This window comes from Chiloscyllium punctatum, chromosome 8 (assembly GCF_047496795.1).
Source record: "Chiloscyllium punctatum isolate Juve2018m chromosome 8, sChiPun1.3, whole genome shotgun sequence".
Taxonomy (NCBI): domain Eukaryota; kingdom Metazoa; phylum Chordata; class Chondrichthyes; order Orectolobiformes; family Hemiscylliidae; genus Chiloscyllium; species Chiloscyllium punctatum.
In genome coordinates this window covers 46,351,671-46,379,470 of record NC_092746.1, presented here as the reverse complement: position 1 = coordinate 46,379,470, position 27,800 = coordinate 46,351,671, and the positions used below count along the sequence as shown (strand labels likewise).

The following is a 27,800-nucleotide window of genomic DNA, read 5'->3' as shown; positions in this document are numbered from 1 at the left end:
ACCCCTCTGCACTACCTACTCACTCAGAGCATCTCACACATGTACCAACAACAATGGTTGTGCTATCCACTTTCACCTCCTCAAATACCTGCCTCTCTCTCATTCCAGGAGGAAAACAGACCACAGTGGGGCAACAAGAGTCAAGCGGGGTAATGGAGTGGTGACATTCAGCTCTTGCCCAAGCCTCTAATTTGTAATGGATGTTACTTTTAACTTACAGTGTCAGGACTCCCTGACCAAAGGCTATCCCCTCATACCTTACTGAGGCCCGCTGACAATCATGACAAACTCCCTAGATTTGTGTCTGCACTAAATGGCAAGGCAATATTGTAAGCCTGGTATATCTGGGTCAATGGCAAAGCTCAAAAAGGCCAGGTGAAGTGATGTTAGGCACGGATGCTGTAAGCATCCAGACTAGCTCAAAGTGAGTGCACTAATGCAGTAATTGAATAGCCTGGAAACACAGCCTTTGCTAGTCCATGAGCTGGCTGCATTTCCCTAAGCAGCAAGAATCTTTTCAAAAGCATGACAATTAGAGTAACCTGTACAGCTCAAGGTACATCTATTGAAGTGCAGAAGCATCCTGTAAGTTGATACGAGTTATGCTGTGAGGGTTCTTAGAGACTGACGCGTATCGGATGCCAATGTCTGTGGATTGGGGTGCATGTAATCGGTGCCCATCGATTGTGCCCTGAGATGTCCATGCACAGAAGTCTTTTGGAGCAAGCACTGGAGCAAGTGTCAGGTATGCACTCTGATTCCCATGTCGAATATTCTCAATGTCCAGCTTGTCTGATGCTTATAATAAGGGATGAATCTGAACATTAATGAAGTAAGTTGGGATGTTAATAAGGCAATTAACATGTAAAAATCCCTTTTAATTGACAATTGGGTGCTGCCTGGTGAGAAACCCATAATCAATAACATTCTGCCTCTTGTTTCAAATCCTTCTATGGTCTCACACCTCCCTATTTCTGTAATCTGCTCCAGCCTCACAAATCACTGAAATGTTTGTATTCACTGCAGAGGTAAATTTAGGGAGAAAAGGAAATACACAGTGTGATCTAGAATGCACTTTCATAATGCATATTTCATCATAATGTTGAAACATGAGTTGAACGAATATTCGAATTGGAAAAATTTCTTCTTTGGGAATGGATAAGGGAATTATACTAATCGATAGCTTTTACAAAGAGCCAACACAGACACAACAAATTGACCTCTTTCTCTGTTGTACTGCATCATTCTACAATTGCAATGATCACCTAATGTTAAAACTACCTTTATGTATATTGAGATGCAATAAATATAATCTTCAAAAATAATAATGCAATGACGTCCAAAATATATTGTATATTGTAGCATGTTTTAAGCCTGCAGTTAACACCAATAATGCTGCTGTTCTTGTAGCTACCCACGTCAGGAGATTTGCTGTCATGGTAAGCCATGGTCATCTGTCGTGAATCATCCTTTACACATTCATAGTAACTCACTGGTAACTATTTGGTGATGTTTGGTATCCAACTATTGCTACGTCGATCCATCTGTCTGGTGTCCTCTACTCTGGAGGAATTCTGAATCTTTTCAGCTCTGATCAATTGACTGAAGTACTGATTAATAAAGTTCAATAATAAATACCTTCTCTGGGTATCAGCTTTTAGAGTTATTTTGGCTGTTCAATTACAAGCATCTCTTCATTTGTCTAATAATCCATATATAGAGTTTTTAGCATACATCTCATCATCCACATTTTAAAGACTTCTATTTTCTTCCACAGATCTTTACTTATTGTACAGGTTTCTAAAGTCCACAAGAAAGTGGATAGAATAAAGCAGCGAATGAGTTCATTGCTTGTTGCAATGTTGAGTTTTCTTGTTGTTAACACATTTTCACATTCACAAAATTGCCTCCAAGTATTTATTCTCCTTCTAATGTCTGTGTTACATCTGTCACCTTATATAATCATGCCTGAACAGACAAATTTATCTGTTTGTTCCCATGTGAAACATGCACTTCAATTTTTGCTTTCAGCCATCATTGTATTTGGCCTCCTGGTGTTTCCATTCAATCCACATTCTAAACTTCTAGATTTTACTAAACATATGTTACTTTGAAGGCCTCTTCTGATTCTGCAAGTAGCTTCTGTGAGTTTATGTTCTTGCCTCCAATTTTTAAATTAGAAAGTACATCTAATTCTCTGGTTATTTTTGCGTAGACAGATTTAGACATTTTGGGGACAGTACACAGCCATGTCCTGCTCCTCTTTTCACATGGACTGACTGTTGCTCTTCCAGCCTGATGCTCACTATTGGTCCCAAAATAGACTCTGGATACATCTCACTTCTTTACTATTAATTTTCAGCAACATATTTATCAACTTATAGTCACGAACATGATCAAACACTTTTTTATTGGATGTGAAGCCTATGGAAATGTCCTTGTTGAATTTTAGATACTGATTGAAGATTGTTTTTATTTATATTATCTCATTTCTACTCCAGGTCTAAATCCAGCACACAATCAGCCAATCTCTGCTTCAAATGTTACTAGTTCCCCAAAATTATGATCCTCAAACTCACATTAATGAAGTGTTACATTGAGCTCATGATAATAATATTTTACTTAAAATATCCAGGATAGCTTTCTCCAAAACATACCAATATGGTTTAAAATATGTCAAAAAAGATCTTGCAGAATTCAGTTAAGGACACATACTTTAACAGCACATACAATTTTAATGCTGTACTTCTACATCCAATAGAAGCCTTTAAAATGTGGTCCTGATGAAGGGCTTTTGCCCAAAATGTCAATTCTCCTGCTCCTCGGATGCTGCCTGACCTGCTGTGTTTTTCCAGCACCACTCTAATCTAGACTCTGATTTCCAGCATCTGCAGTCCTCACTTTTGCCTAGCTGGCCACTTATGCTTTAATGTATAGATTTTATTTACTCTTATAACATCATTCATCTGCACCTCTAAACTTCATTAGTTATGACTTCCATCATCATGATAACCAATAAAGTATATGACATAAGGTTCAATTAAGTGTTCTATTATACTCAATTTTTTTCTTAGTCATATTCATTATTTCAAGCTAATTGCGTATTTGCCTCCAACAGAGTGTTTTAGCTGATGAGACAGTGTCTACATTATCTCCCATAATATAAGAAACTGGGCAGGGATATCACAATATTGAAGAATTCAACAGATGTATTCATCAGCTAACTATCAGGCATATGTGTGTCATAGAATCGTAAAATCCCTATTAGTGAGTTTTGAAAAGATTTGTAGCGAAGGTTGAGGTTCTGGATGTAGGTTTGCTCGCTGAGCTGTAAGGTTTGTTTTCAGACATTTCATCACCATACTAGGTAACATCATCAGTGAGCCTCCAGATAAAGCATTGGTGGTATGGTCCACTTTCTATTTATGTGTTTAGGTTTCCTTGGGGCAGTGGTGTCATTTCTTGTAGTGACATCATTTCCTGTGGTGATGTCATTTCCTGTTCTTTTTCTCAGGGGTTAGGAAATGGGATCCAAGTCAATATGTTTATTGATAGAGTTCCAGTTGGAATGCCATGCTTCTAGGCATTCGCGTGCATATGTCTGTTTGGCTTATCCTAAAATGGTTGTGTTGTCCCAGTCAAAGTGATGTCCTTCCCCATCTGTATATTCTTCCTCAGCTGCATTAGAACATTATTTCAATGAGCCACTACACACTGCAGCACAGAGGAACTATGAAGAGCAGAGAAAAATCACCTCTACAGTGTATTCAAAAAGAATGGGTACCCAATGAACACAGTCCACCAATTTCTCAGCAACAAACCCAAACAAGCAGACAAAATGCGTCCAGAACGCCTAGCCACTCTCCTCTACATCAAAGACATCTCGAAATTGACTGCCAGACTATTCAGACCTCTTGGTATCATGGTAGCCCACAAACCCACCAATACACTGAAATAGCAGCTAATGAATTTGAAAGACCCAATACAGACAACAAGCAAAACTAATGTCATTTACAAAATATCGTGCAAGAACTGTAACAAACACTACATTGGACAAACAGGCAAAAGACCAGCCACCAAGATACATGAGCATCAACTAGCCACAAAAAGACATGTTCCACTCTCACTAGAATCCTTGCATATGGATGAGGAAGGACACCACTTCGACTGGGACAATACATCCATCCTAGGACAAGCCAAACAGAGACACACACAAGAATTCCTGGAAGCATGGAATTCCAACTGGAACTCTATCAACAAACTTGGATCCCATTTACCATCCCCTGAGCAAAAGAACAGGAAATGAAGTCACCACAGGAAATGACATCACCAACCCAAGAAAACCTGAACACATAAATAGAAAGTGGGCCATGGCACCACTGTTACATCTGCAGGCTCACTGATGATGTTACCTAGCATGGTGACACACATCTGAAAACAAACCTTCCAGCTCTGTCTTTTTGCTTCTGTCTTTACGAAAGAAACAAACTTTGTAGTGAATGAAACCTTTAAAGAATAGGTGCGCATGCTGAAATGGATAGAGATAGAGGAAGCTGATGTGCTGAAAATTTTGTCAAACATTAAGATTGACAAGTCGCCAGGCCCGGACCAGATTTGTCCTCGGCTGCTTTGGGAAACGAGAAATGCAATTGCTTCGCCACTTGCAAAGATCTTTACATCCTCGCTCTCCACTGGAGTCGTAGCTGAGGACTGGAGAGAGGCAAATGTAATTCCTCTCTTCAAGAAAGGAAATAGGGAAATCCCCGGCAATTACAGACCAGTAAGTCTCACGTCTGTCGTCTGCAAGGTGTTAGAAAGGATTCTGAGGGATAGGATTTATGACCATCTGGAAGAGCATGACTTGATTAAATGCAGTCAACACGGCTTTGTGAGGGGCAGGTCATGCCTCACAAACCTTATTGAGTTCTTTGAGGATGTGACTAGAAAAGTTGATGTGGTGTATATGGACTTTAGCAAGGCATTTGGTAAGGTTCCCCATGGTAGGCTCATTCAGAAGGTCAGGAGGAATGGGATTCAGGGGAACATAGCTGTCTGGATACAGAATTGGCTGGTCAACAGAAGACAGCGAGTGGTAGTAGAAGGAAAATATTCTGCCTGGAAGTCTGTGGTGAGTGGTGTTCCACAGGACTCTGTCCTTGAGCCTCTATTGTTTGTAATTTTTATTAATGAGTTGGATGAGGGAATTGAAGGATGGGTCAGCAAGTTTGCAGATGACACAAAGGTTGGAGGTGTCATTGACAGTATAGAGGGCTGTTGTAGGCTGCAGCGGGACATTGACAGGATGCAGAGATGGGCTGAGAGGTGGCAGATGGAGTTCAACCTGGATAAATGCGAGGTGATGCATTTTGGAAGGTCGAATTTGAAAGCTGAGTACAGGATTAAGGATAGGATTCTTGGTAGTGTGGAGGAACAGAGGGATCTTGGAGTGCAGATACATAGATCCCTTAAAATGGTCACCCAAGTGGACAGGGTTGTTAAGAAAGCATATGGTGTTTTGGCTTTCATTAACAGGAGTATTGCGTTTAAGAGTCGTGAGATCTTGTTGCAGCTCTATAAAACTTTGGTTAGACCGCACTTGGAATACTGTGTCCAGTTCTGGTCGCCCTATTATAAGAAAGATGTGGATGCTTTGGAGAGGGTTCAGAGGAGGTTTACCAGGATGCTGCCTGGACTGGAGGGCTTATCCTATAAGGAGAGGTTGACTGACCTCGGACTTTTTTCATTGGAGAAAAGGAGGAGGAGAGGGGACCTAATTGAGGTATACAAGGTAATGAGAGGCATAGATAGAGTCGATAGCCAGAGACTATTTCCCAGGGCAAAAATGACTAACACGAGGGGTCATAGTTATAAGCTGGTTGGAGGAAAGTATAGAGGAGATGTCAGAGGTGGGTTCTTTACAGAGAGTTGTGAGAGCATGGAATGCGTTGCCAGCAGCATTTGTGGAGGCAGGGTCATTGGGGGCATTTAAAAGACTCCTCGACATACATATGGTCACAGAAATTTGCGGATGCATACATGAGGATCAGTGGTCAGCACAACATCGTGGGCTGAAGGGTCTGTTCTGTGCTGTACTGTTCTATGTTCTATGTTCTATGTTCTATGTTCTATGTTCTATGTTCTATGTTCTAGCTCAGCGAGCAAACCTACATCCATAGAATCCTTGTAATGTGGAAACACGCCCTTCGGCCCAACAAGTCCACACTGAACCTCTGAAGAGTAACCCACCCAGACCCATTCTCCCTACCCTATACTTACCCCTGAATAATGCACCTAACCTACACCTGCCTGGACACAATTTAGCTCAGCCAATTCACCTAACCTGCACATTTTTGGGCTGGGGGAGGAAACCAGAGCACCCAGAAAAAGCCCATGGAGGCACAGGGAGAAGGTGCAAACTCCACACAGACAGTTGCCTGAGGCTGGAATCGAACCCGGTCCTTGGCACTTTGAGGTAGTAGTGATAACCACTGAGCCACTATGCCACCCTTGGCCTATGTCTGGACTAATGTTAATCTATGAGGATGCAGCAGAGAAACATCCTTTCGGTACAGTGTTATGCTTCAACTGATCCAAGGATTAGATGAAAAATGTGAACTTTATACCCTTAGGACATGTGCTGCGATACAGAGGTGATATCATGAACATATCTGTTAAAGATATACTAAAATACGCACTATGGGACATAACACAACACTTGGTGTCTCAAAACTTTCATTATTTATGGCTTCTGTCTTTATGATCTAATTAATAAGGTATATGCTACAAAGTTCAATTAAGTTGTTCTGTTGTACTCAGTTTTACTCAATAATGTGCAGTATTTCAGACTGATATTGCACACATATGCTATACATCAAAAACACCAGAATAACACAAATTGGCCCAGCATTATTTCTGGACTAAACAGGAAATTCCATCGAAATGCAGTCACAGACATCATAAACTTTCTGTGCTCACATTCATTTACTTTGGCCAATAAGTATCAAATGTATTAAGCAGCTACAAAAAAAAAGATGCAAATTCAATCGATATTTAGCTAATAGCTTCTGCATTTTAAACTTATATGATGACGACGGATATTCATCTCGTTGTGCATGGCTGGATATGGCTGGAACTGGTTCACAAGAAAGCAGGGAATTGAGGTTTCAAATACTTTGTTGAGGTTAGTCTTCCCCTCCCCCAGCTGCAGTGCCTTCAAACTGCTTTGTGATTCCACAGACAAGCTGTTTTCCATCATCACAGAGATCTGACCTGCGCATTTGGAAACTTAGTAAGGGCCTCCATTTGTCGCCAACATCAGACACAAACAGAAATGAAGAGTTAGGAAATAATTCTGCTTTCAAAGCTGTCCCATTTCATTCTCTTTTTAAAGCTGTTTTCAGTAATTTATTTACATGAAAATTATTCCTGTTCAAATTGATGTCTGACGAAACCTAATATGATCTAAAACCTGTAAAATCAGCTGCATGTTATCAAGCAGCTACACCATTGACAATTTAATCTTGACCATTCTCACAAATTATGGAAATCTCTGCAGGCAATGGGCAATTAAGTACCTTTTACAATAAGTATTACAAATGCTTTTGAAGGTTATTTTTAAATTCCCTGGCATATTGCTTTTTGCGGATTAATGACATTTCCATAAAACGCCAGAGCATCTGGAAGGTCCCTTTAAAAGGACAAAAAGCAGGTACAAACTATACAGTTACTTTGAAACTAAAAAGTGACAGAAAATCCAAATGGAATATCTAAAGTAATTAGTGTCTTAATTTCATTCCCATGAAATTGTCAGATTGCTTGTCCAAGATCCAATATCGGATTAACGGAACTTTTCTTGAATTGAACTGGAAGAGCAAAATCGTTGCGCTGAATATTATAGGAGCCTGAACCAACGTGGTCCATGATGTGAAATCTGGGAGAATCACATGAAAAGTCCAGCGACATACGAAATAGCACATTGTATTTTTCTAACTTAGTTTCAGAAGATTAGATCCTCACTGGTCAGAAGCAAATTGCCTGCTAAAGGGCCTATTGTTTATGAGTAATCTTATTAAATACAAATTTCACCTCAAATTTGCAGCTTTCATTGTATCATGCACCATGAACAAGCTAAATATTGACAATTGTCAACATGGAGGTCAGAGCAGGTACCTGGCAACTTCAGCTCACTACTTACTCCAAAGGACGTGCGTGTTGGTCAGAAGGCACCAAAATCTCAGGGAATGTTCCATGGGCACCAACCACTTACATCCCAAGTCCATGGGTATCCAACATGTGCCAGCCTGCAAATCCCTTGTAGCGCACCAGTATACTTCTGCTCTGTAATGCTTCAATCATTGCCATATTGTTGCAGAGACACTTTGCATGCTGGAACATGCAACCAGGTCATGGAAACGAGCAGACTGTACCTCTGAGCTGTTGGCTTGCTCTCCCTCAGCACTCACTCACTTTGACCCTTCCTGGATCCCTGCCTTGCATTGCCTTTTTCATGCCTTGCCCCTCGGCCAGACTCACAGTGCCATACCATTTAGTGCAGAAACAGAGTCAGGAAATCTATCACGTGGTTAGCAGTCCTCAGTCAAGCCAAGGGAGATATTCATCACTCGGGGTATCCAGGCTCAGTAATTCAAGGACAATCTCTCATACTAATCCAAAAACCTGGACTCAGTCAGCCATTCATGGCTTTCAGTGTCAGGATGTTCTCCACATAAGGGGAGAGGAACTGAACACTGGGCAGCCCACCAACTCTCTGAGCTCTTTCGGACCTATTATGGGCTGTTTTCATCCTGGAATGAGACAGGGGCAGGTAATAAGGGAAATAAAAATGAGTGGCATGGCAGTTTCTTTTGGTAAGCTGGAGAGGTGTTTACACATGCGCACACATGCACGTACTCACTCTCTCTCTCTCTCCCTCTCTCATGCACCCACACACACATATAAGTCTATAGGATGAATTTGTATTTGCAGAATTATATTTGCAGATATATTCTATTTTGCTCAAAAAATGCACAATTTGCAGGCACTCAATGCAGGCTGTCAATCCACATAGTATTTTGTAAATTCCACTTTGGAAATAGAAGTAGTCTGACTCAAGGTTGGGATACAGACAGACTTACCTCATAACTTTAATACATTGCCTGAGCTGAGATGTTTTGTTATAAAACCTTAAGTTATCTCGAGAAGCGGACTTTAATGAATTTACATATTAATGGGATTCATGTATTAATGAACGGAAACCTGCAACCCATTCTAAAAGATGAAAGACTTAACAACAATCAAGGTTTGACCGATATGTCATTTCAGTTGCATTACCCTGTAATTTATTGCTATAAATTCTGTGTCTTATGGTCTTATAATCCACTGATGAAGGAGCAGTGCTCTGAAAGCTAGAGTTTCCAAATAAACCTGTTGGACTATAACCTGGTGTTGCGTGATTTTTAACTAGAGCCACAGCAGCCTTTTAAATATGGTTCTGACACCAAGGATGTGTTTGAGTTGTTCTGGATATGGTAAGTGGCAGAATGAGGTTAGAAAAGTAGGATGCCATAGGAGCTGGGTAGCTAGTTTATGAGGTGAGTTTAGTAAGACAAAGTGAAAAAGCCCACTGGGCATCACACATAAAACACCTCCATGAAACTCAACAAAATTACCACTTAGTAGAAAGTGAGGACTGCAGATGCTGGAGATCAGAGCTGTAAATGTGTTGCTGGAAAGGCGCAGCAGGTCAGGCAGCATCCAAGGAACAGGAGAATCGACATTTCGGGCATGAACCCTTCTTCAGGAATGAGGAAAGTGTGCCAAGCAGGCTAAGATAAAAGGTAGGGAGGAGGGACTTGGGGGAGGGGCATTAGAAATGCGATAGGTGGAAGGAGGTTAATGTGAGGGTGATAAGGTGAGCGTGAAAGGCCGGAGTGAGGGTGGGGCGGAGTGATCAGGAAGAAGATTGCAGGTTAGGAAGGTAGTGCTGAGTTCGAGGGATTTGACAGGGGAAGGTGGGGGGAGGGGAAATGAGGAAACTGGAGACATTTGAGTTCATCCCTTGTGGTTAGAGGGTTCCTAGGCGGAAGATGAGGTGCTCTTCCTCCAGCCATCGTGTTGCTATGGTCTGGTGATGGAGGAATCCAAGGACCTGCATGTCCTTGATGGAGCGGGAGGGGGAGTTGAAGTGTTGAGCCACGAGGTGGTTGGTTTGGTTGGTCTGGGTGTCACAGAGGTGTTCTCTGAAACGTTCCGCAAGTAGGCGGCCTGTCTCCCCAATATAGAAGAGGCCACACTGGGTGCAGTGGATGCAGTGTAAATGATGTGTGTGGAGGTGCAGGTGAATTTGTGGTGGATATGGAAGGATCCCATGGGGCCTTGGAGGGAAGTAAGGGGGGAGGTGTGGGCGCAAGTTTTGCATTTTTTGCGGTTGCAGGGGAAGGTGCCAGGAGTGGAGGTTGGGTTGGTGTGGGGGTGTGGACCTGACCAGGGAGTCACGGAGGGAGTGGTCTTTTCGGAACGCTGATAGGGGAGGGGAGGGAAATATATCCCTGGTGGTGGGGTCCGTTTGGAGGTGGCGGAAATGACGACGGATGATACGATGTATATGGAGGTTGGTGGGTTGTAGGAGAGGACCAGTGGGGTTCTGTCCTGGTGGCGATTGGAGGGGCGGGGCTCAAGGGCGGAGGAGCGGGAAGTGGAGGCGATGCAGTGGAGATGCCGTGGATATATTTCCCTCCCCTCCCCTATCAGCGTTCCGAAAAGACCACTCCCTCCGTGACTCCCTCGTCAGGTCCACACCCCCACACCAACCCAACCTCCATACCCGGCACCTTCCCCTGCAACCGCAAGAAATGCAAAACTTGTGCCCACACCTCCCCACTTACTTCCCTCCAAGGCCCCAAGGGATCCTTCCATATCCGCCACAAATTCACCTGCATCTCCACACACATCATTTATTGCATCCGCTGCACCCGATGTGGCCTCCTCTATATTGGGGAGACAGGCCGCCTACTTGCGGAACGTTTCAGAGAACACCTCTTGGACACCCGGACCAATCAACCCAACCACCCCGTGGCTCAACACTTCAACTCCCCCTCCTACTCCACCAAGGACATGCAGGTCCTTGGACTCCTCCATCACCAGACCATAGCAACACGACGGCTGGAGGAAGAGCGCGTCATCTTCCACCAAGGAACCCTCCAACTACAAGGGATGAACTCAGATTTCTCCAGTTTTCTCATTTCCCGTCCCCACACCTTGTCTCAGTCCCAACCCTCAAACTCAGCACCACCTTCCTAACCTGCAATCTTCTTCCTGACCTCTCCGCCCCCACCCCCACTCCGGCCTATCACCCTCACCTTATCACCCTCACTTTAACCTCCTTCCATGGATCGCATTTCCAACGCCCCTCCCCCAAGTCCCTCCTCCCTACCTTTTATCTTAGCCGGTTTGGCACACTTTCCTCATTCCTGAAGAAGGATTCATGCCCAAAACGTCGATTCTCCTGCTCCTTGGATGCTGCCTGACCTGCTGCGCTTTTCCAGCAACACATTTTCAGCCAAAATTACCACAACCAAGAAAAAGTAAGATTCAGGCTATTTTATTTGATCCCTACCACAAACTCTTCCCTAGTCGCCAATTCATTCCTTCTCCATAGCAACTATCTAAGGCTGAAGGACATTGTTCACAAATAGATCTCAGATTAGAACTGTGGGACGAGCTTCCAAACACATCCCTGTTATCAGTAAAGCTGCTTATTTCCATTTCCATTCACTGTCTGACTCAGTGTCTGCCGAAGTCAGTTGTTCTGTTGCTGAAACTTTCACACGCACCTTTATTACATGTCAATTTGTTTATTGTAATGCACATTTGACCAGCCATAACTGAGTGTTGTATCTAACTCACCCCAAATCCTCTTCACATGTTACTCTGCTGCATTCTGGCTCTTAATTAAGAAGCACCTTGATTTTAAAAAGTTAAAAATCACATCAGACTAGGTTATAGTCCAACAGGTTTATTTGGAAGCACTAACTTTCAAGGCACTGCCTCTTCATTTGGTGGTTGTGGAACATGAGCATACAATACAGAATTTATAGCAAAAGTGTTACACTATCATGGAGCTGTAATGATATATTAAACAAAATTAGACGAAGTCTTTAATCTTGTAGAATGGGATATACTAGTTTCGATTCTTTAATACGTAAAATCCCAGAACTCCTTTTAAGTTACATTCTCAAGATAGCTTCAGCTTTTTTAACAATAGGCACCATCTCAGTTCAGACAATGCATTAAAGGTGTGAGGTTAAAGTCTGTCTGTATCCCAATGTTGAATCAGACCAGTTCTGATTTTAAAATTTGAAAATCTACTTTAAAAATGTCATCCTTGTTTCCACTCATTGCCTTGTTCCTCCTTTATCCAGAAGCTCCCATGGTCCTGAAACCCTCTGAGGTCTGTGCATTCCTTCATTTCTGGCCTCTTCCTGATTTTAAATGCTCCACCATGGACCAGATTGGTGACAATGCATTCAGCTGCCGGGACCCTAATTTCTGCAATCCCCTCCATAAAAATCAGTGCACCTTTGTATCTCTTTTTCTTATTCCACGAAACAACTGATACTTGACAATATTAGATTTCAACGTACACCTATCTGCGCAACTATAAAGTTTTACATTCCATTTTTCTTACTGCTGTTTTATAGCATTGCTGAAATAACACTTTTTTTCCATGCTTTGTATCTTACACTCTTCAGGCCAATTCACAAGAAATACCAGCATAAAGGGAAAACAACATTTATATTGTAGGAGAGGAGTGCCTCAAATTGGTTGTATCAATCACTACGAAGTTTGAATAAAGAAATGAAAACAGATGGACCACCTGGCATCAACCTGGGCACCGGAAAAGAAAACAGCAGAAAGAGCCCTGTCAGTCTCACAAAGTCCTCCTCACTAACATATGAGATCTAGTGCCAAAATTAGGGGACCTGTCTCACAGACTAGTCAAGCAACAGGCTGACATAATATACTGATGGAATCATATCTTACAGGCAATGTCCCAGTCACCACCATCACCATCCCTGGATATGTCCTACCACACCAATGGAAGAGACCTAGCAGAGATGGCAGCACATTGGTATACAGTCAGGACAGAGTTGCCCTGGGAGTCCTCAATATTAACTCCAGACCCCATGAAGTCTCATGGCTTCAGGTTAAACATAGGCAAGGAAACTTCCTGCTGATTACCACATACTATCCTCTCTTGGCTGAAGAATCAGTATTCCTCCATATTGAGCAACACTTGGAGGAAGCACTGAGCATGACAAAGGCACCAAATGTGGATTTCAACATCCACCAGCAAGAATTGCTTTGCTGCAGCAAGAATGGTCGAGCTTGACGGGTCCTAAAGGACACAGCTGCTGGCCTGGGGCTGCAGAAAGTGATGTGGGAACCAACAAGAGGGAAAACAAACATGACCTTACCCTCACCAGTCTGCCAGCTGCAGATGCGTCTGTCCGTGACAGTATCAGTAAGAATGACCACTCCATGGTCTTCATGAAGATAAAGTCCTCCATTCACATTGAGAATAACCTCCATCGTGTTGTGTGGCACTATCACTGTGCTAAATGGGACAGATTTCAAACAGATCTATCAACTCAAGGCTGGGCATCCATGAGGCGCTGTGTGGCCATCAACAGCAGCAGAATCTGCAACCTCATGGCCCAGTAAATCCCCCTCTTAATCATTACTATCAAGCCAGGAGATCAAAACAGAAATTCAATGTTTATCAAAGTCATGAAATGTTAACTCTGCTTTCTTCCCAAAATGCTGCCAAACCTGCAATTCTCCTGCAATTTATGTTTTGTTTCTGATCTCCAGCATCCTCAGTTCTTTGTTTCATTATAGTCAGAGGATCAACTCTAATTCATCAAGAGTGCAGGAGGTAAAGTCCACCTCAGCCTCCTCCTGTGGGATCCACCATCACGGGTGTCAGTCTTCAACCACTTCGATTCACTCCAAGTGATATCTAAAAACAGTTAGAGTCACCGAATACTGCAAAGGCTATGGGCCATGACAATATTCTGGAAGTAAATTCTGAGGACTTGTGCTCAAGAACTTGCCAGTCCCATGGCCAAGCTGTTCTAGTACAGTTACAATACTGGCATCCATACAACAATGTGGAAAATTGCCCCTCTATGACCTGTAGATGAAAAGCAGGTCAAATCCAACCCACCAAATACAACCTCATCAGTCTACTCTCGATCATCAGTAAAGTGATGAAAGGTGACATCAACAGTGATATCAAGCAACACCTGTTCAGTGGTGACTTGATTACGGCCTTGGTTCAAACATGGACAAAAGAGCTGAATTCCAGAGTTGAGGTGACAGTGACAAAACAAGCTGCATTTGTCCAAGTGTGGCATCAAGGAGCCCTAGCAAAACTGGAGGGGCGATTTCTCTGCTGGTTGGAGTCATACTTGGAATATAGGAAGATGGTCATGGTTTTTGGAGAACAGTCACCTTAGCTCCAGGACATCACTGCAGGAGTTTCTTAGGGTTGTGTCCTAGGTCCAACAACCTTCAACTGCTTCATCAATGATCTTCCCTCCATCATAATGTCAGAAGTGGGGATATTCACCAATGATTACGCAATGTTTGGCACCATTCGCGACTCCTCTGGTACTGGAGTAGTCCATGTTCAATGAAACAAGATGTGGACAATATCTAGAGCTGGGCCGAAAACTGGCAAATAACATTGATGCTACACAATACCAGGCAATGACCATCTCCAATAAGAGACAATGTAACCATCATGCCTTAACATTCAATGGTGTTGCCATCATTGAATTCCCCACTATCAATGTTCTGGGGGTTACCATTGACCAGAAACTCAACTAGACTCACCACAGAAACACAGTGATTACGAAAGCAGGTCAGAGGCGAGGAATACTGTGGCAAGTAACTCACCTCCTGACTCCTTAAAGCCTGTCCACCATCTACAAAGCACAAATCGGGTACTTGCCGAAATGATTTAGATGTGAATGTGGGAGGTATGGTTAATAAGTTTACAAATGACACCAATATTGGAGGGATAAACTAGAGGATGGTGGGGTGGGGAGAGAGTAGCACAGAGTACAATGGGTGAGTGGGGGAGGAGATGAAGGTGATAGGTCAAGGAGGACAGGGTGAAGTGGATAGGTGGAAAAGGAGATAGGCAGGTTCGACAAGTCCGGACAAGTCAAGGAGACAGTGCGGAGCTGGAAGTTTGAAACTAGGATGAGGTGGGGGAAGGGGAAATGAGGAAACTGTTGAAGTCCACATTGATGCCCTGGGGTTGAAGTGTTCCGAGGCGGAAGATGAGGCGTTCTTCCTCCAGGCGTCTGGTGGTGAGGGAGCGGCAGTGAAGGAGGCCCAGGACCTCCATGTCCTCGGCAGAGTGGGAGGGGGAGTTGAAATGTTGGGCCACGGGGCGGTTTGGTTGATTGGTGTGGGTGTCTCGGAGATGTTCCCTAAAGCGCTCTGCTAGGAGGCGCCCAGTCTCCCTAATGTAGAGGAGCCCACCTCGGGAGCAACAGATACAATAAATGACTACCTTTATTCCTGATGAAGGGCTTTTGCCCGAAACGTCGATTTTGCTGCTCGTTGGATGCTGCCTGAACTGCTGTGCTCTTCCAGCACCACTAATCCAGTATTTGGTTTTCAGCATCTGCATTCATTGTTTTTACCAATATTGAAGGTGCAGTGGACAGTGAAGAAGATTACCTCAGAGTAAAATGGAATTTTGATCAGATTGGCCAGTAGGCCAAAGACTGGCAGATGGCGTTTAATTTAGATAAATGTGACATTCTGCATTACGGAAAGGCAAATCAAGGCAGGATTTATACACTTAATGGTAAGGTCCCTGGGGAGTGTTGCTGAACTAAGAGACCTTTGAATGCAAGTTCATTGTAGATTGTAAGTGGAGTCGTAGGCTGATAGGATAGTGAAGAAGGCATTTGGTATTCTGCCTTTTATTGGTCAGTACGTTGAGTATAGGAGTCGGGAGGTCATGTTGCAGTGACATTCTATTCAAGAGGCTGCTAGATATAGCACTCGGGATGAATGGGATCAAAGGTTATGGGGAGAAAGCAGGATTAGGCTAATGAGTTCGACGATTGGCCATGATCGTGATGAATGGCAGAGCAGGTTTGAAGGGCTGAATCGTCTCCTCCTGCTCCTAACTATGTTTCTACGGCTAGGTAACTATTAGAATAGTGTGTGTAATTCTTATCTCCCTGCTGTAGGAAGGACATTGTGAAACTTGAAAGGGTTCAGAAAAGATTTATAAGGATGTAGCCATGGTTGGAGGGTTTGAGCTTGAGGGAGAGGCTGAATAGGCTGGGGCTGTTTTCCCTGGAGCATCAGAAGCTGAGAGGTGACGTTTTAAAAGTTTATAAAATCATGAAGGGCATGGATAGGGTAAATTGACAATTGTAGAGGAGTCCAAAACTAGAGAGCATAGGTTTAAAGTGAGAAGGGAAAGATTTAAGAAGAAACTACCGGACAACTTATTTATGCAGAGGGTGGTTTGTGTATGGAATGAGCTGCCAGAGGAAAAGTGGTGGAGGCTGGCAACACTTGCAACATTTAAAAGGCATCTGAATCAGTATTATAATAGGAAGGATTTAGAGGGATATGGGCCAAATGCTGGCAAATGGCACTAGATTTATTTTAGATATCTGCTCGACATGGATACATTGGAGCAAAGGGTGTGGTTCCATGCTGTATATGTCTATAACTCTATGACTTGATGTTTGCAGCTCCAACAACATTCAAGAAGCTTGGCACTATCCAGGACAAAGACTGTGTACTGAGTTGGGCACTAACACTGGGCAGGTGGTGCTGAGTTGGGCACTAACACTGGGCAGGCCATCCTGAGCCGGGCAGGATTACAGGGCCGGCCATGCTGAGTTGGGCACTAACACTAGGCAGGCCATGCTGAGTCGGGCACTAACACTGGGTGGGCCATGCTGAGTCAGGCACTAACACTGGGCAGGCCATGCTGAGTCGGGCACTAACACTGGGCAGGTGGTGCTGAGTTGGGCACTAACACTAGGCAGGCCATGCTGAGTTGGGCACTAACACTGGGCAGGCCATGCTGAGTCGGGCAGTAACACTGGGCAGGTGGTGCTGAGTTGGGCACTAACACTAGGCAGGCCATGCTGAGTTGGGCACTAACATTGGGTGGGCCATACTGAGTTGGGCACTAACATTGGGTGGGCCATGCTGACTTGGGCACTAACACTGGACAGGCCATGCTGAGTTGGCCACTAACACTGGCCAGGCCATCCTAAGTCGGGCACTAACACTGGGCCGGCCATGCTGAGTCGGGCACTAACACTGGGCCAGCCATGCTTAGTCAGGCACTAACATTGGGCAGGCCATGATGAGTCAGGCTCTAACACTGGGCAGGCTATGCTGAGTTGGGGACTAACACTGGGCCGACCATGCTCAGTCGGGCACTAACACTGGGCAGGCCATGCTGAGTCAGGCAGAAACACTGGGCAGACCATGCTGAGTCAGGCACTAACACTGGGCAGGCCATGCTGAGTCAGGCACTAACACTGGGCAGGCCATGCTGAGTCAGGCACTAACACTGGGCAGGCCATGCTGAGTCAGGCAGAAACACTGGGCAGACCATGCTGAGTCAGGCACTAACACTGGGCAGGCCGTGCTGAGTCAGGCACAAACACTGGGCAGTCCATGCTGAGTTGGGCACTAACACTGGGCAGGCCATGGGGGAGCAAAAACAGACAATGCTAGAGAAAGTCAACGGCAGCATCTGTGGAGAGAAAGCAGCTTTCATGTTTTGGGTCCAGTCACCTTCCTCAGGAAGGTGGGGGAGATCTGTACGTGCTGATGTGACTGCACCCAGAATGTGGTGGAGTCAGCAGTGTCAGTGTAATTAGGTGGGAGATCTCCGGAATCATGTGGGAGCTCTCTGGAATCAGATGGCAGGTGCCACTGGGTGAGTTCCTGCAGGCAAGCCTGGGGGGAGACAGAGAAGAGAGGACTTGGCCAAAGGATAAAGAGAAAAGGAATAGAAGGCCAGCACTTGTGAGGGAGAAGTCTCTGTTGATGGCTAGAGAAACAGGAAAGGAAAATGGAGCAAACAGGATACCAGATCAGACTAGACAGGCAGGAGACTGTGGACGATCACAGCAAGCCAAGCAGCATCAGGAGGTGGCGAACTCAAATCAGACCAGCAGGCAGCAACCTTGAGTCAGAGAAGTATCATGGAGAGAGAAATAATTGAGAGAGGGGGACCACGACAGAAACCAGGAGCTGGAGACATGTTGAAGAGCTAGGGTCATGAATAGTGCTGCCTGTAGTTGCTGATGATGGGTTGAGAGCTGTGGAGTTGTAGTGGAGTGGCCAATAGCTGAAGGAGATCTTGGTGGCTCATCTGGTGTAAAGTCTGGAGTTCAAGAGGCCACAGATAACAAAAGGCCCACTGAGTAATGGAGACCCTAACAAAAGCTCATGCAGACTGGTCAGTGAGCCTGAGCCCAGAGATAAGGCCAAAGACAGTGAAATGATGGGAAGAAGGTTATAATTCCTCACCTCTTCCCTGGGAGGAAGAAAATCACATCTTTCCAACACAGGAAGCATATATTTTCCATCAAAGCTACAGATATGGACATCACTGATAAAGCCACTGATAAAGTCCATGGAAAGGTAGTGATGAGTAACATTCTAGAACTAGCATTGTAGGACCAGCCATTGTGCTTTCCGGAAGGAAGTTCCAGAATTTTGATCCAATGACAGCAAAGAAAAGGTGACGTGGTTCCAAGTCAGGATGGTTGTGTGGTTTCAGGAGGAACCTGTATGTCATAGTGTTCCTTTGCATCTTCTGGCATTGACCAGGTAGGTAGTAGAGGTGACGGGTTTGGAAGGTACTGCTGAAGGAAGCTTGGTGTATCTTGCAGGTGGTACTCCTTGATGCTACTGCACAACCACGGTGGAGGAAGACCACTATGGAGTGTCAAGCCACGGAATTAAGGACAGTTAGGCTTGCCCAGCAATTGCTGACCTTGCCAGTGATGTCCATCTCCTACGAAATAATCAACAGAGAAAAAGTGAACGTTGAAGTGGTGACTGGGGCATTGTTCAAGCAGGTTGATTGTTCTGTATGTGTTTGAGCTTCTTCAGTATGACAGGACATGCACTTATAAAAACTCTCCAACTTATCACATAAAAGTTAAAAGCTTACAACTATTGCAGTAAAGATAAATTGATTTTCATTAGATTTACAGTGAGCTTTGACTGAAGAGAACATTGTGACTGCTTCTGAGCTGAACACCTCTCTCTCAGGAACTTATTCCCAGCTCTAAGCTGTTTAGTTGCTTGAAAACTAATCACATGCTTGTTAGCAAGAAAAAAGATGACTGTCACAGCATATTGGCCACTAGTACATAGACCAATCAACTTCTTGTTGTCACTGTAAATTGCCTCAGAACACCCCCTCAGATCCATACCATCTGCAATTCTGTAATTACTGCTTTTTCAAATGGTTCTTTACATAACTCTGCAATTGGTATCAGGCTACTTAGCTTTCAAAACCACAGTTATCCTTTCAAACATTTTGTTTTAAAACATATTTCAGTGCCAGGTCCTTGAAAACATGCAAAAATAAAACAGTCTTCACAATAACTTGGGTACAGGAATTGGCCATTTTGGAATTATCCTGTTTTTTTTGTGGATTCCTTAACCTTATTGTAAATTCAATGTGCAGTTGTTTTAATCATCCTGTTTGGACATTTTATGACACAACTCTTGAGGAGGTGAGACTTGAACATGGGCCTTTTGACCTCAGGGCAGGGACACTATATTATATATGTAGGTCATATCATAGACTAAATAAAATGAGAATTTGGGCATTTAATGTAGCAATATTTTCCTTTTTTTTTCAATTTCATAAAGGAAATATATCATTCAGGCTTTTGAGGTCAGGCAGTCCCATTCTCTATTAAGTGAATTGCTGTCAGTCAGGGTGATCACAAAGTTGCTGTAATGGATCTGGAAACTGTTGCCAAGTTCAACTGAGGTTCTCATTGCTGAGGGTAAACCTATGTGGGGTATTGAGCCCTCCCACCATGTTCTAAAGGAGTAGGTGACACTTCAAGAAGGGGAGTAGAGATAATCCTGGTAATTGTAGACCAATGAGCCTTGCTTCAGTTGTGGGTAAAGTGCTGGAAAACGTTATAATAGATAGGATTTATAATCATCTAGAGATGAATAAGTTGATTTGGGCTAGTCAACATGGTTTTGTGAAGAGTAAGTCATGCCTCACCATGAGAAGATGACCAAACAGGTGGATGAGGGTAAAGCAATTGATATGGTGTATATGGATTTCAGTAAGGCATTTGATAAAGTTCCCCCCGGTAGGCTATTGCACAAAATACGGAGGCATTGGACTGAGGATGATTTAGTGGTGTGGAAAAGAAATTGGCTAGCTGAAAGAAGAAGAGGGTGGTGGTTGATGGGAAATGTTCATCCTGGAGTTCAGTTGCTAGTGGTGTTACTGCAAGGGTTTATTTTGGGGCCACTGCTGTTTGCCATTTTTATAAATGACCTGGATGAGGGCACAGAAGTAAATTTGTGGATGACACTAAAGTCGGTGGAGTTGTGGACAGTGAGGAAGGATGTTGTGGGTCTCAGAGAGGCATAGATAAGCTGCAGAGCTGGACTGAGAGGTGGCAACTGGAGTTTAGTGTAGAAAAGTGTGAAGTGATTCACTTTGGAAGGAGTAAAGGAATGCAGAGTACTGGGGCTAATGGTAAGATTCTTGGTAGTATGGATGAGCAGAGAGACCTCGGTGTCCATATACAAAGATCCCTGAAAGTTGACACCCAGGTTGATGGGATTGTTAAGAAGGCGAATGGTGTGTTACCTTTTATTAGTAGAGAGACTGAGTTTCAGAGCCACGAAGTCATGCTGCACCTGTACAAAACTCTGGTGTGGCCACACTTGGCATACTGTGTACAGTTCTGGTCACCGCATTATAGGAAGGACATGGAAGCATTGGAAAAGGTTCAGAGGAGATTTACTAGGAAGTTGCCTGGTATGGAGGGAAGGTCTTATGAGGAAAGGCTGAGGGACTTGAAGCTGTTTTCATTAGAGAGAAGGTTGTGAGGTGACTTAATTGAGACATAAAAGATAATCAGAGGGTTAGATACAGTGGACAGTGAAAGCCTTTTTCCTCAGATGGTGATGGCTAGCACAAGGGGAGATAGCTATAGATTGGGGGGGGGATGGTGATAGATATAGGACAGATGTCAGAGATAGTTTCTTTTCTCAGAGAGTAGAAGGGGTGTGGAACACCCTGCCTGTAACAGTAGTAGACTCACCAACTTTAAGGGCATTTAAACATATGGATGAAAATAGAATAGTGCATGATAGATGGGCTTCAGATTGGTTCCACAGGCTGGTGGAATATTGAAGGCTGAATGGCTCGTACTGCACTGTAATGTTCTATGTTCTCCAACATACAGCAAGTTCTGTGGGGGTTAGGAATCACCAGTGGTAGCCTTTTGGTTGTTTACGTGATTGTGATTTGACTGCGAATCAATTAAGGATGGTGGCATGCTGCCAGGAGCTGCCCACCCAATCAGATGGCTAGCAGATCAACAACCTCTTTTCCAAATGTCTTTGCTTAGGCTGCATTATCAGGGAGAGAATGCCTGATTGGAGCCCCAGAAGAGTGGTGAATTTTGTCAAATGAAGTTGGGAACAAGCAAACTTCAAGGGCATGGAGGAGGGTACAGTCATGGGGCATTGTACAAGACAATGGAATTAAGGGAGTGGAGGACCTCTCATTTTAACATAGAGCCCTCATCATTGAGTTCCCGCACACTAAAACCTAAAACAAGTGTTTGGGGCCTTGGACAATGACAACGGAGGAAGTGAAAATGTTTCAAATCTGCACAGAAAAGTACCAATGGAAAAGACATTAGGGTGACTGAGGTGTAGACCAAGTTGTAGATGGAATGGTCCCTTTGCCGAGAGCAGAGGCAGAGAAAAATGTTGCATCATTCTGGAGGTGGTGGAAATGGGAAAGGATGATCTCTTGAATATGTTGCTGGAAACTGAGGATCTGGGGAGTTCTATCATGGTTCTGCGAGGGAGGGACAAGCCTAAGAGCAAAGATACGTGAAGTGGATTGAACACACACAGCTTCTGAGCATCACAAGTACCAACCTCGAGTAAATTTGTTTCACCATTGCTCTGTATGACGAGCTTTCTGTCCTTCATCTGCCACAATGTTCCAATAAATTTCAATGCAGTCTCAAGGAATAACACCTTTGCTTGCAACTCACCTCAATACATCTTCGACACTCAACACTGAGTTCAACAACTTTAACTCATGACCTGTGTATGCAATTTCTTCCATGTGTTCATTTTATTTTCCTCTTTGTTTTTCTATATTGGTCTTTTTCTTGTTTTCTTTCTTTAGCTCTTCATGCTGCATTCAGGACTTTTTTTTGTGTGTAATAATTCAGGCTTCATTTGGACACAAGCATTGTTTCATTGTAGGATCCATTACCACACTTTTAAGCTGTTCTATCAAAAAATCTTTTGTTACTTAATCTTTTCTGATTTCTATCCTACAACAAGAGTTTTGCCTTTGTTCTTTCCCTCCACAGATTCTGCCTGATCAGTTTAATTTTTTGTAGCTTTGTTCTTGTATTAACTTGTCAAATGTATTTTAATCCACTATGATAGACGAAAACAAAACAAGATCTCGGCACTCAACTCAAGGTTAAAAATGAACTTCTAAATCATGGAGAACATGTCTACATATAGGTAATTCCATCGCTTCATTGACAAGGATTTCTGCTTAATATAGCAACAGTCAATTAGCAGCCTCAGAATTCTAAAATTGTAAAAGCAAAAGAACAATATTTAAGGCCAGTGATTACTGGTTAAGAGGTTTAAATTAAGATTGAATACTCTGAAAATCCAAATTTGCAATTGTGTCTTATTAACTAAAATTGTAGTGAAATTAAGACCAAACTATTCATTTGATATCAATTTGTCTACGAATGTTTAAACCAGTTTTACAGCTTTTAGAATTATTAAAATTATACAATCCTTCAAGCAACAGTTCTGTTGGCTTTGATTATTGGGAAATGCTTCAAGGCAGGAGACAGGGATGGAAATCACACACCATAGTGCAGCTCCTAGTCTGAGCACAACCCTGACCCAAGCACAGTGGGCACTACCTGTGACACAAGCTCAACAGGTACTCCCCCTGACAAAAGCTCAACAGGCACTCCCCCTGATACAAGCACAACAGGCACTCCCCCTGACACAGGCTGAACAGGCACTCCCCCTGACACAGGCTGAACAGGCTCTCCCCGACAAAAGCTCAACAGGCACTCCCCCTGACACAGGCTGAACAGGCACTCCCCCTGACACAAGCACAACAGGCACTCCCCCTGACACAGGCTGAACAGGCACTCCCCCTGACACAAGCACAACAGGCACTCCCCCGACACAGGTTGAACAGGCACTCCCCCGACACAAGCTCAACAGGTACTCCCCTGACACAGGCTGAGCAGGCACTCCCCCGACACAAGCTCAACAGGCACTCCCCCTGACACAAGCACAACAGGCACTCCCCCTGACACAGGCTGAACAGGCACTCCCCCTGACACAGGCTGAACAGGCTCTCCCCGACAAAAGCTCAACAGGCACTCCCCCTGACACAGGCTGAACAGGCACTCCCCCTGACACAAGCACAACAGGCACTCCCCCTGACACAGGCTGAACAGGCACTCCCCCTGACACAAGCACAACAGGCACTCCCCCGACACAGGTTGAACAGGCACTCCCCCGACACAAGCTCAACAGGTACTCCCCTGACACAGGCTGAGCAGGCACTCCCCCGACACAAGCTCAACAGGCACTCCCCCTGACACAAGCACAACAGGCACTCCCCTTGACACAAGCTCAACAGGCACTCCTCCTGACACAGGCTGAACAGGCACTCCTCCTTGACACAGGCTGAACAGGCACTCCCCCTGACACAAGCTCAACAGGCACTCCCCCTGACACAGGCTGAACAGGCACTCCCCCTGACACAAGCTCAACAGGCATTCCCCCTGACACAGGCTGAACAGGCACTCCCCCGTCACAAGCACAACTGGCACTCCCCCGACACAAGGTCAACAGGCACTCCCCCGACACAAGGTCAACAGGCACTCCCCCAACACAAGGTCAATAGGCACTCCCCCTGACACAGGATGAACAGGCATTCCCCCTGACACAGGATGAACAGGCACTCCCCCTGACACAAGCACAACTGGCACTCCCCCTGACACAAGTACAACTGGCACTCCCCCCGACATAAGCTGCACCAGCACTCCCTCTGACACGAGCACCGCAGGCCTACTAGAGTCTGGGGCCCTGGTTATTGGATTGTGTTGGTATTGTCTTGTTTGAAGGAGAAATAATTGCAGGAATATGAAGAAAAAGCAGATTGAGATTCATAGAAGTGTCCTTCAAAAGTGGTGGCAGAGAGTCGATGGTCTGAATATCCTCCCTCTATGCTGTAATATTGTGTGGTTGTAGCCTTATCTGAACTTGCAATATTCTCTTCCCTCCATTCTGTGTCCATGGAATTTCCATCGTGGCATTATGAAAGGGTTTCATATTACATTTTAACAACTGAGACATATTCTTTGGCTGCAGTAGGAAATACCACTTCTTTTTAAATAACTTACAATTTCTGACAATTAAAGAACTATTATGTTGAGCTGTGACACTAGATTAATTCAAATGATTCAGCACAAAGCATTATATTCAATTCATGTAAATATCATAAATTTAGCCAATTAAATTAAGTTTAAGTATCCTTATCCTTAGCTTCCAAATCAAGGCTTATGATGCACTGTAAAAAGAGGAATTTTTTTTTTGTCTGTTTGTGCCTCACTGGTCCACACAACTGCTTATTTATTCTGTTTTAGAAACTCAATCAGCTCAACAGCCCAATGCACAGTGACCAAATTTACACTCCATATGGTGTCTATTAAGTTTGGCTGGCCTTATGTTATCTTTTATATGAGGTCTCAAATCTGGAGGGAAAGATCCTTCAGCAGTCTTTTGGAATTTAACCCTTTTGTATGAAACAGATTCCTTTTGCTTCAAACAACTTGGTGCAGAAACTATCGTTGTGACCAGATCCTGGGCCAGATTCCAAATTCGCCCAGTTCCAGTCAGGAGACTGAAAAGTTAAGCTCCCAGAGTGAGATGGGATGGACTGTTCCCCTTCTTTATTCACTCAGGCTTTCAGTTGGTTGCAACAATGTTGATTTTTTTTAAAAATCCTTTTGATTTCGGTTACGTCAATCCCATATCCAAATTTCATTTATGTTTAAAAGGAGACAGTTAAACTATTGATTCTTGAGTTAATGAAAACTGAGTTCATTAATTACTAAATGTGAGATGAATTAATAATGCAGCATATATGCACACACCTTGCTGAATTATCCCCCTAAAATGTTGGAATCACAGGTACAGGTTCTTTTGAAGGTCGGGCATTTCCCACAACCTGACAACTGCAGTAGCTTCTGCAAAACCTTAATCAATCCATGCAATCTTGCCGAGCTGTGGTTATAACAATTTCTGGCTGATGTTGGACTTGATCTTTGCATATATTGACATGCCCAGCTATCAGAGATTCCTATATTTCCCTCCAGTACCTCAGCAGCCACCACTACCTGTGGGTCACCATCCATACTTGTAGATCAGCGAAGGCTCTTCAATTCCTTATGTGTACCTCATTTTTTTAATAGAGCCTCACGGAGGAACTGAGCCTCACTCAGATTCAGTGGAAGCAGCCTGAGTTGGTGTTTTTAACAGAGGGTCAGCTTGCTGGGGTGCCAACAGGCAGTTTCTATTTATTAGGTGCTTTGAGATCCTGAAGAAGGTTTCATAAAAGCAGACCAGAGTGTGTTCTGCCTGCAGCTTCCCCCCAATCTCCACTGGCTGAACTTGCCCGACTATGGACCGTGTGAGTACACTATCACCGAAATAGCCAAGCACTTTCTCCTGCTGCTGTTCAGTCACTGTGACCTCAATGGACTTCTCACAGACCCAAGGGAGATGCTAATACCTTTCATTTCACCAGGTTATTGCCAAGAAACAAGCCAATACCATCCACAGACAGAGTGGAAACAATTCCCATGGTCACCAGTAAAAGGGAATGGCCATTTATCATTCTGTAATTCCTTTTCCTAGCACCTTGTCTCTTACTTCATTCTCCTGTGGCAAGATCATGCTTTTTCTCATCAGCAAAGTTAGGCTGACACCAGTCTCATCTGTTATCATTATAGACTTTCTCACCTCACCCTGGGGAAATGGAGCTACTGTTCCTTAGATATAAAGTCCCGGTAACTCTCAGAGCTTTGTTTAACATTATCTGCATACGCAGCAGTGCCTTTACAAGGATTCACAGCTGCAGTCAAAGCCAGAGCCTGGTCTGTCATATTCTCTGACTGACTGACTCCCATTCTCTGCACACTATGCAAGTGCTCCAATAAATCCCATTGGTCTTTTCTTAGCCTCCAGCAGATGGCCAGCACAAGTCCTACCTTTTCACACTTTAAGTGCACAGGTATCGACACTCAGTATCAGACATTCTAGCCTGATAAGGGATTTCATCATTTCCCTCTCTCTAACGGGTACTCAGTTTCCTATCACAGTCCCCAGCTCTACCCTTTCCAGTCACTTTAGTGTGACTAGGAAAGAGTTTCTTCTGAAACAGGAGTTTGAGAATCAGCTCACCATCATCAGCCAGTGTGGCTGCCTGTTATGATCTGGTCACTCTCTGCTCTTCAAGGTGCGTTCTTATTAGGAGATGGATGGCATTTTTAAACTCCTCAGGAAGAATCATTTAACAGTTTTTCATTAAAGGCTTCAGTCTTAATTGCCCATACTCACTGATCTAAAACAAACTGCTTAAACCATTCAAATACCAAAAACCCACTCAGGACATTTCCTGACAGTAAAGCATTGTTGACAGTATGCCTCCAGCACTAACTGCCATGTCCTTACATGAGCCTTTTTTTTACTACTCATAATCAGTAGTACTTTCCTCAGACAGACAGTAAGCCTCATCACTTTCGCCAAAAGTTTACTTTGCAATAATAAAGATCAATGCTAGACTGGCCACTTTAATCTCTCACAAGAGCTAAAGAAAGCTTCCATCTTCGCTTCCTCACACCAAGAATTAAATGAACAAACCTAGTTGCCTCTGCCCTCAAGACTGAGCCAGTTGTGTCTTCATGGGACACAATAGGCTTCCTGTCCCTCAGATCAAGCTATCTTCATTTGTTGCTTCTTCCTGCAGATTTTTCTGAACTCTATCTGCTCTCTCCTTGCTATTTCCTCTCTTAACCATCTCTCTCTCTCTATCTCCTTTTCTTATTTCTCGAAGTTTTAATTTCAGCTGTTCAAATTTAATCTCCTGACTCCTACTCTATTTCATCATCCTCAGTTTCCAACACTGTTAAAATTTAGGGTTTGGGCAAGCCTTCCTTTATCTTGAGCTGTTTATGGAACAGAAACAGCCTCTAGCGTTAATCAGTGATACTGGGGACTGCCAAACTTTTGTTGATAAGAAAAAGCATGATCTTCCCACCAGAAAGTGAATTCAATAACAAGATTCTGGAAAAAGGAACTGAAGGATGGTAAGTGGTCATTCCCTCTTACTGGTTGCACCTGGAATGCAACGTTATATTGGGCCCAGTGACCCTGAAGTT

The 27,800-nt window shown here is 43.9% G+C and overlaps 1 long non-coding RNA gene across 1 annotated transcript in view; it reads right to left on the bottom strand.

Moving 5' to 3' along the window:
- LOC140480521 (uncharacterized) overlaps positions 1 to 27,800 on the bottom strand; it is a 138,205-nt gene that overhangs the window by 77,750 nt on the left and 32,655 nt on the right. The window lies entirely within an intron of this gene.